The sequence below is a fragment of the Mustelus asterias genome, chromosome 12 (genome assembly GCF_964213995.1).
Source record: "Mustelus asterias chromosome 12, sMusAst1.hap1.1, whole genome shotgun sequence".
NCBI classification, from domain to species: domain Eukaryota; kingdom Metazoa; phylum Chordata; class Chondrichthyes; order Carcharhiniformes; family Triakidae; genus Mustelus; species Mustelus asterias.
In genome coordinates this window covers 36,914,439-36,924,564 of record NC_135812.1, presented here as the reverse complement: position 1 = coordinate 36,924,564, position 10,126 = coordinate 36,914,439, and positions in this window count along the sequence as shown.

Here is a 10,126-nt window from a genome sequence, read left to right as displayed (position 1 = left end):
CATGGATAAGGACAAGAGTGGCCCTCGGGTGAGGGTGCTTAATTGGGCAAGGGCCAAGCTAGACAGTAACTGGGTAGTGTGGATTGGGAGCGGCTATTTGAGGGCAAATCCACATTTGGCATGTGGGAGGCTTTTAAAGACCAGTTGATTGAAGTATAGGACAGGCATGAAGGATGGAAATGGCAGGATTCGGAAACCATGGATGACAATGGAAATTGTAAGCTTAGTCAAAAGGAAAAAGGAAGCATATGATAGGTCTAAAGGTGGCACAGTGGTTAGCACTGCTGCCTCACAGTGCCAGGTGTTTCTTCAGAAGGAACTCTTCAAAAATGCAGATAACGAAAATACAACAAAACTTACTCCAACTTATAAATCAAAGAAAGGGTTTAATAAAGAAGCATCATTACTCTAAACTTGGGGCCTTGCCCTGGGCCACTTCAAGCTCTCTACAATTCTACATAGTTTCTTATTTATAGTGAATCAGCTGGTCAGCTGACTATTACATCACTCTGCAATTAGTTCCATGGTTTACTGGGTCAGCTGACCCTTACATCGTGATCCCATTGATCACATTACATCCAATACAAAGTTGTCACTGGTTACATTCTAGCAGATTTCCTTTATTTTATTATTTTTTTAAAATTTCTTTAAAATAATGTACAACAACCATCCGCTGGTATTCTTAATAACTTTCCAGTACCTGCACCCCTTTTTGTAAAACAGTCTGATACCTGTAGATTTATACTGACCCAGTTAAGTTTGGAAACTTCCTTGTTTTCCAGCACATGCTTAATGCTGGCCAACTCAATTCTTAATCGTTTTTCCACCACACTTTTTGTTGAGTAAACATTGTCCCATAAAGACCGATTGTCCACATAACACTCAATTGGTACTTTCTTACCCGATGTGCCCATAAAAAATAATTCTGTTAATGTGGCAGACAAATATACCCCCATATCCAACGCCTCCACTAACGCTAGGGTTTCAGCCGCCAATGTGCTTTTGACTACCCTTTTTATTTTCTTTGCTTCCCAGGCCAAGGGGCAATATTTTCCTTCCTTACCTACCAGGAATATTATGAATCAAGTACCGCTTGAATGTCCATCTGATAGATTGGCATGTGAAGCGTCACTAAACACAACCAATTTCATATCTTCCAGTTCTCCTCGCACTGGGAATTTAATTACACACTCTAATTTTAACTTTTTAAATGTTTTATTAACCTGCAAGATCTCTCTGACTGTGGCGTGCTTCAACATATTACTGAGCTCTCGGACATTATAACTCCCATCTGATCTTGTCTGTGTGCATAGCCAATTCAGCTGTCCTATCATACTCCTCAACAACTCTGTTTCTTTTTCGTTGGCCCATTCCTCTTTTTCCATTCCTCTCTCTGGTGATGGGAATGGGATCAATACTGTTTAGATATCCCTGTTGACTCATCATTACACCAGATGTATTTTGTCGGATATCAAGACCAAGATATCGAAAAGCACCAGCTGCTTGACTTGCTACTTTAAATTCTGTTTTCAGCTTCTCAATTATCGTTTTTTCAAATTCTTCTGTGCCACCCCATAGGAAATCATCCACATGCTTTATAAAAATTCCAGCTAATTTTCCTTTAGCCTTCCTGCTTTTAACTGGACACAGCCAGTCTTCAGTTATCATTCAGAGAAATATGTTTGGAATTCTTTCCAAACCCTTGACATATCACTTAACCCATATACACATTTATTTAATTTCCACAAATATCCCTGTGTATTACCTGCTTCTTTGGGCGGCCTCAAAAAAACTTTTCTTTGAAATGTTTCGCCCTGCAGAAATGCTGCTTTGATATTAATTGATTTACACATCCAATTATGAGATGCTAGAACAGTGAAAAAAAATGTCAGTGTCACTTTCCCTGCTGTGGGTGAATCAACCTAATGTCTCTCCCATCCAAATGTTCCTCATACCCACAGGCTACTAATTTGGCTTTAGCTTTATACATTCCATCTTGCAAAACTTTCTCTGTGCAAACCCACCTATGGGACAAAGCAGGCTGCCCTTCATCTGGTACCTTGGTGTACACCCCAAGCTCCTTCCAACTGTCCAGCTCCCTTTGTTTGGCCTCTCTTACTTCTGCGAGCTCCATTTTGTTTGCAGCTATCAATACTTCCTTATCATGAGGGCTTCTACTCCTATTCCTATCACTGATTTGATTCCTAGCCTTTCTCGTTAAATTCCGGCCTCTACTGCCGTGTCTGTTTCTGTCAGGGCTGCTTCTCTCAGACTGCTGTTCTCTGTTGCCACACCTTCGGTCATAGATTCATGACTTTTTCCTGGGTTCACAAATGCTTATTGTCTCACCCTCAGGATTTAGGTCTCGCTTTTTTTGTTTCCATCTGTCCACCCCATTTTCCCAATCTATAGCTTTGGCTTCTTGCCCTCGCTCTTGGATGTTGAGTCAGTGTTTGTATTTTCCTGAGGCCTTTCCTGCTTTCCCGATTATAGTGGCATCCCACCACTCCCTTTACCCTTTGGGTATGTATGATACCACTGTGACTACTTTGGGTAGCTGAACCTTTGAAGTAGCAGCTTCATCCCCTGCTTCAGTGGTACTTTATTGATTATCAGATTCCCTCTCATCTATTGTTGACTGATCCTCATAATAATTCAGGGTACAAGGTGCCTCCTGCACTTCTGCATCTTGTTTAGATGCTCCAAATTAATACCCAAGTCCCACTACTCTTGAAGAGTGGGCTCGCACTGTCTGGTTACCGTGTTGTGCTATAACTACCTTGCCGTCTGTTCCTATCACTTTCCCCAGCCTTTCCAATCTTTTTTGCCCTCTCTTTTATAATAGACCCTATCCCCTTTCTCAAAGTATACTCCCGATGGTTTTATGCGATGCCTTAGAGCCCTTCTTATCCATTCTGAAACCTCAGCCTTAATGAAGTCCTTTCTCCCTGCATGCATAGCGTTTAAATGTGCAGAAAACATGGAGCTAATGCTTGTCCCTTCTATCGTAAGAAGTCTCACAACACCAGGTTAAAGTCCAACAGGTTTATTTGGTAGCAAATACCATAAGCTTTCGGAGCACAGCTCCTTCGTCAGATGGAGTGGATATCCACTCCATCTGACGAAGGAGCTGTGCTCCAAAAGCTTATGGTATTTGCTACCAAATAAACCTGTTGGACTTTAACCTGGTGTTGTGAGACTTCTTACTGTGCTTACCCCAGTCCAACGCCGGCATCTCCACACCATGTCCCTTCTATCGCCAGGAGAGCATCTGTTAATACTGACAGCAACTTTGGATTCCTCCCGTATACCAACTGGTATGGACTATAGCCCCCCCACCATTTGTAGCGAATTTTTCACGTGAACTTCCCATGCTAATGCAACCTGCAATTTATAGCCCGGTTGATCCGCCAAAATTTTATGCAACATGTCATCTATAACTGCGTGATTTCTTTCACAGAGGTCACTGCTGAATGGGCTCTCTGCTGCAGTGTGCATTATTATAATATTTTAATTTTCGCACATATCTTGAAACACTTCATTTGTGAATTCGCCCCCATTGTCTGTCAAAAATTTAGACGGTGCCCCCAATCCTGTTCCAATCCAGTGGGTCATAATTTTATCTATAATGGTCTTTTTATCTTTGCTGCGGATATGCTAAACCGGGTGGCCATGTCCACAAAGTGCAATAGATAGATGCCTTTGTCCTTGTCCCATATCTTTAGATCCATCACCACTACATCATTGAAATCTCGTGCTAATGGTAGACTCACGACTGGACGTGGGGGTGTCCTTCTATATTATATGCAAATTTCACACTGGGCTGCTATTTGTTCCGTGAGATCATTATATCCTTTGTCCAGCACACCTGCATCCTGCAGCAGTGCTCTCAGTCTGTGTGGTGCTGGATGACCAAACTGCTTATGGAGTTTCAGAATAATCTTCTTTTTGTCCAAAATGCTGCTGTCTGTTAGCGACATTAATGCCTCATGAGTCCTTTGGTCTGATCATTTTGGTTCACTTAAGGGAAGACAATAATGGCCAGATCTTGTAAAATGTAGGTCCACAGTTTTCCCAAATACCACAACTTTATCCTGTTTCAAATCGATGGTCATCTGAGCTTTCTTCATCGCAGACCTAACAACAAATGTATCACTGGAAACTGCATCTGTACTTATAAATAAACTGATTCCAGCAATCCTACAGGGAATTATCACCCTTTTGGAGGACATTAGAGTGTTGTCATCTCCAAATCTAAAGCAGGTGGAACTATCATGTTATTTTACTTTCTTTCGGTCTTTATGACCAAGAGACCCTAAATAACAATCCAGCCAATCTTGGCTGCAGACAGTGGACGTACATCCATTATCTAAAACAGCACTATTGACAGAGTCCATCAACAGGACGCTCATTATGGGACTCAACTTTCCTGCCACCAAAACAATGCCTTCCTGGTCCTTATCTTCGTCACTGTCGGTTTCCAAGTATTGTGTGTCACATGTGGTTTCAAAGGCATGATTTCTTCTTTTCGGACAGTTTACAATGTAGTGGTATCGGGAATCGCATTGGAAACAGCGATTCACAATCCCTCTAGCATTCCTTCGATTTAAACGTCTTTTATCAGTATCCCATGTGCATCTTCTTTCCCCATTTTCAAATCGTTTATAACCATTTTCGACACTAGGTCTGTGTGGTGAACCATTGTTGGTTCCCACCAGGTAGTGCTGAGCCATGGTCTGGCCAGTACTATGAGTCTGTAGATATGTTACTGTTGGGGTTAGGGTTGGGCTGTTCTACCTGTTAATATAGTCCTTATGGTACACCCCAGTCGGCTCCGCCTCCTGGGAGAGGTATAAAGGTCACTGCTCTGCCTGGTGACCCTTTAGTCTGGGATCGTATACTGAATATGGTAGCTCTGTTATTGTTGGCAATATAAGCCTTTATTTCCCGAGTACATCCAGCCTCTCGTGTGTTATATCGCACATCAATTTTATTGCCAACAAGTAAATTCTTTTTTTTTGAAAAAAAAACGACAAAGAAAACATGGAGCAAATGCTTAAACCCAAACGGCTTACGTTGGACCCACGTGCGGCGGGAGCATCGAACACTTTCGACCACTGGTTGAAGTGTTTCCAAGATTACCTCGACGCCTCCACAGCGGTCACCGACGACGCCGACAGACTCCGGGTCGTCCACGCGAGGGTAAGCGACGCTGTATACCTAGCGATCCGTGGGGCCACCGACTACAAAGGGGCCCTCGAGCTTCTCAAGAAGCGATACAACAAACCGCCGAATGAGATGCATGCTCGATACCTTCGAGCCACTCGACGGCGGCAGCCCAGCGAAACGACGGAACAGTACGCGTGCGAGCTTCAGCAGCTAGCCAGAGCCTGCAACTGCAAGTCAGTGTCGGCAGACCAGTACATGAACGACCTAGCTCGAGATGCGTTCGTGGCGGGAATCGGCTCGTCGTACATCCGCCTTCGGCTGTTGGAGCAAGGTAACCTCGATCTCACTAAATCCATAGAGTTAGCTGACGCTCTAGAAACGGCCTCCAAAAGCCTGGCGATGTACCCCGACGACCACGTGGAGACAGCGTGGCAGGGGCAGTCACAGACCCCACCTCATTCAGCGGGACCGAAAAACTGCACGATTGCGTTCCCAGCCTCGGACCTGACGACGGCAGCAGCTCCAGGTGGCCCGCGGTGTTACTTCTGTGGGGGGGGTGAAACACCCTCGGCAGCGATGTCCAGCTAAAGCGGTGTTGTGCTCCGCCTGCGGCAAGAAGGGGCACTATTCCAAGGTATGCCGGTCCAAACTTCCATCCAAGAACAGCAGTGCGGCGTGTGACTCCCCGGAGCCGGCCTCCTTGTCTTCTGCATCTTCAAGGTCTTCTACCACGTGCGATTCCAGGATGTCGCCATTCCGAACGACGGAGTCGCAAGACACGTGCGACCTGCAGGGGCCGCAGGTTTTGGCGCCATCGTCCACGTGCGACCTATGGGGGCAGCCATTTTGGTCAGCACCGACCGCGAATGACCAGCAGGGGTCGTCATCAACCATCTCAGCTGCCTGCAGTTGCGCCCACGAACCAACGGTGGCGTCGATCATCCTGGACCAGGCCAAGCCTCACAGACTCGACAAGTCCATGATGGACATACAGGTAAACAAACGCCCGATTTATTGTTTGTTTGACAGCGGGAGCACGGAGAGCTTCATTCACCCAGACACAGTGAAGTGGTGTGGTCTCCAGATTCGGACTGTCAAGCAGGCAATTTCGATGGCGTCAAGGTCCTGGTCTGTCACTGTGCTAGGGAGTTGCGTGGTCAACTTGATGGTGCAGGGCACGGTTTACGAGAACTTCAAGCTCCTTGTGTTACCGCACCTTTGTGCGCCAATACTCCTAGGACTAGATTTTATGGTCCACTTGAAGAGTGTAACCCTGCAGTACGGTGGGCCACTCCTTCCGCTTTCAGTGGGAGACCTGCAGCCTCTAAATTGCCCAACGCGCTCCACATGTAGTCTCTCAACGCTCAGGATTACCACACCCTCCCTATTCCAGAATCTCGTGCCAGGCTGCAAGCCCATCGCAACAAAGAGCAGGCGTTACAGCGCTGAGGATCAGATCTTCATTCGATCTGAAGTTCAGCGGCTCCTCAAGGAAGGGATCATCCAACCTAGCGCTTGTCCTTGGAGAGCGCAAGTCGTGGTGGTTAAGAATGGGAACAAACCCCGGATGGTCATAGACTATAGTCAGACCATTAACAGATACACGCAGCTGGATGCGTATCCCCTCCCGCGCATATCTGACATGGTCAATCAGATTGCACAGTACCGATTGTTCTCCACCATCGACTTAAAATCTGCTTATCACCAGCTCCCCATTCGCCCAGAGGACCGACAATACACGGCCTTTGAGGCGGATGGTCGCCTGTACCATTTTTTAAGGGTTCCTTTTGGTGTCACGAATGGGGTCTCGGTCTTCCAGCGTGCTATGGACCGAATGGTGGACCAGAACGGACTGCGGGCTACCTTCCCGTACCTGGATAACGTCACCATCTGCGGCCATGACCAGCAGGACCACGATGCCAACCTTCTTAGATTCTTACGCACTGCATCTCGCCTGAGTCTGTCCTACAACAGGGAGAAGTGTGTATTTCGCACGCGCCGCCTAGCTATCCTCGGATACGTGGTGGAAAACGGGGTCCTTGGCCCTGATCCAGACCGTATGCGTCCTCTCCTCGAACTTCCCCTGCCCACTAGCGTCAAAGCACTGAGAAGATGTTTAGGCTTCTTCTCATACTACGCACAGTGGGTTCCCAATTACGCGGGCAAAGCCCGTCCGCTCATCAAGTCTACCTCCTTTCCCCTAGCACCAGAGGCTCACTTAGCCTTTGCAAGAATAAAAGCCGACATCGCAAAAGCCATGATGCACGCTATTGATGAGTCCATCCCCTTCCAGGTGGAGAGTGATGCATCTGATTTCGCCCTGGCCGCCACACTTAACCAGGCGGGCAGGCCCGTCGCCTTTTTCTCTCGCACCCTCCAAGGCCCTGAAATTCGACATTCGGCGGTGGAAAAGGAGGCCCAGGCCATTGTGGAGGCCGTCCGGCATTGGCGCCATTACTTGGCGGGAAAACGGTTCACTCTGCTCACGGACCAGCGGTCCGTGGCATTCATGTTCAACAATACGTTATGGGGTAAGATCAAGAATGATAAGATCTTGAGTTGGAGAATCGAACTCTCCACCTACAATTATGATATCATGTATCGTTCAGGGAAGCTCAACGAGCCCTCTGATGCCCTGTCGCGTGGAACATGCGCTAGTATGCAGGAGAATCGATTGCAGGCTCTCCACAATGACCTCTGCCATCCGGAGGTCACTCGGCTCTTCCACTTCATAAAGGCCCGGAATCTACCCTACTCAGTGGAGCATGTCAGGTCCATAACCAGAAGCTACCGGGTATGCGCGGAATGCAAACCGCACTTCTACCGACCTGACAGGGCACACCTCGTTAAGGCCACTCGTCCCTTCGAAAGACTGAGTGTGGACTTTAAGGGCCCCCTTCCCTCGACAGATCGGAACGTGTACTTCCTCAATGTGGTTGATGAGTACTCACGATTCCCTTTTGTCATTCCCTGTTCTGATATGACCGCTGCCACGGTTATCAAGGCATTTCGTGATCTTTTCACCCTGTTCGGTTACCCCTGTTATATCCACAGCGATAGGGGCTCGTCGTTCATGAGCAATGACTTGAGGCAATACCTGCTCTCATATGGGATTGCCTCTAGTCGAACCACGAGCTACATCCCAAGGGGTAACGGACAGGTCGAACGAGAGAATGCTACAGTCTGGAAGGCTGTCTTACTGGCGTTGAGGTCTAAAGGTCTTCCAGTCTCCCGTTGGCAAGAGGTACTCCTTGATGCGCTCCACTCCATACGCTCACTCCTGTGTACGGCAACCAACGCTACTCCTCATGAGAGAATGTTTTCATTCCTGAGGAAGTCTTCCTCTCGGACCTCATTACCGTCTTGGTTGACGTACTCAGGACCTGTCCTCCTGCGGCGGCATGTTAGGACCCGCAAGTCCGACCCTTTGGTCGAACAGGTCCATCTCCTCCACGCCAACCCTCAGTATGCCTACGTGGCATATCCAGACGGGCGAGAGGACACGGTCTCGATTCGAGATCTGGCACCAGCAGGGGGCTTGGAAACCCCTGTCGCTCCCACACCTCCTGTTAGGGACCCTCCAACCATTATTTCCCCTCCTGACACGGCGCGGGCAGTATCGGGCCCAACACGTAACCCTCTTACCCCCGTGTACAGCTTGCCTGAGTCCAGGAGATGGTTGCCACTTCAAGGCGTGCCCGAGTTCAGCGGATTGTCACCACCTCGTGGTCTACCCGCCCGTGAGGCACTGGAGGAGTCGCTGGACACCGCCTTGGAGAGAACGTCACCGCGATTGCCTGAACCGGTGTCATCACCGGTGTTGAGGAGGTCACAGCGACGGTGCGGTCCCCCAGACCGTTTGAACTTATAGACAGATGAACAATTGTTCTGTGTTTTGTACCCCGTCGGCCTTTGTTTTCAAAGGAGGGGTGAATGTGGTGAACCATTGTTGGTTCCCACCATGTAGTGCTGAGCCATGGTCTGGCCAGTACTGTGAGTCTGTAGATATGTTACTGTTGGGGTTAGGGTTGGGCTGTTCTACCTGTTAATATAGTCCTATGGTACTCCCCAGTTGGCTCCGCCTCCTGGGAGAGGTATAAAGGTCACTGCTCTGCCTGGTGACCCTTTAGTCTGGGATCGTATACTGTATATAGTAGCTCTGTTATTGTTGGCAATAAAAGCCTTTATTTTCCGAGTACATCCCGCCTCTCGTGTGTTATATCGCGCATCAGGGGGGAAATGCCGGCTCTGATTGGGTGGGGGGGGATGCTGGTTCTGATCACGCAGTGAGGGGATGGGGTTGCTGGCTCTGTCCGGTGGGTTGGAAGGAGGGGAGGTTAGTTTTCCTTTTTAAAGGGCGCCCCAATCTCAGTGCAGCTGGGCTTTGCAGGCCTGTTTAGGCTCCACCGCTTAACATATTAGTGTGAATCACGCCCACCTGCTTTTTTGACAGAGTTTCAGAAGATCTGGAGAGAAAACCGATGTGTTTCTCTCCAGAGAAACGTATCAGTTTTTAGTCAGACCCTGACACTTTGACAAACTTTGGTAAGATCACCTCCATGGTTAATTATTAATATCACAGTAAAAGATCTACTGGGAAATAATAACCACATTACCATTTAATTACATGATGCATTTGAAAGTGACATATTCCAATAACAAACAAGAATCTTATACTGGGAGTATTTTAGAAATGAGAAAAGGGCTACCAAAAAGTTGACAAAAAGGGAAAAAATAGAATATGAGAGCAAACTAACCAGAACTATAAGATTTTAAGCATGTTTATGGTATATAAAATGGAAGAAGGTAACTAAAGTAAACATTGGTCCATTAGAAACAGCGACAGAAGTTATTGTGAAGAATAAGGGAATGGTGGAGGCATTGAACAAATATTGTGTGTCTGCCTTCACTGTAGAAGAGACAAGTTGCATACCACAGATATGGAGAGTAACATAAG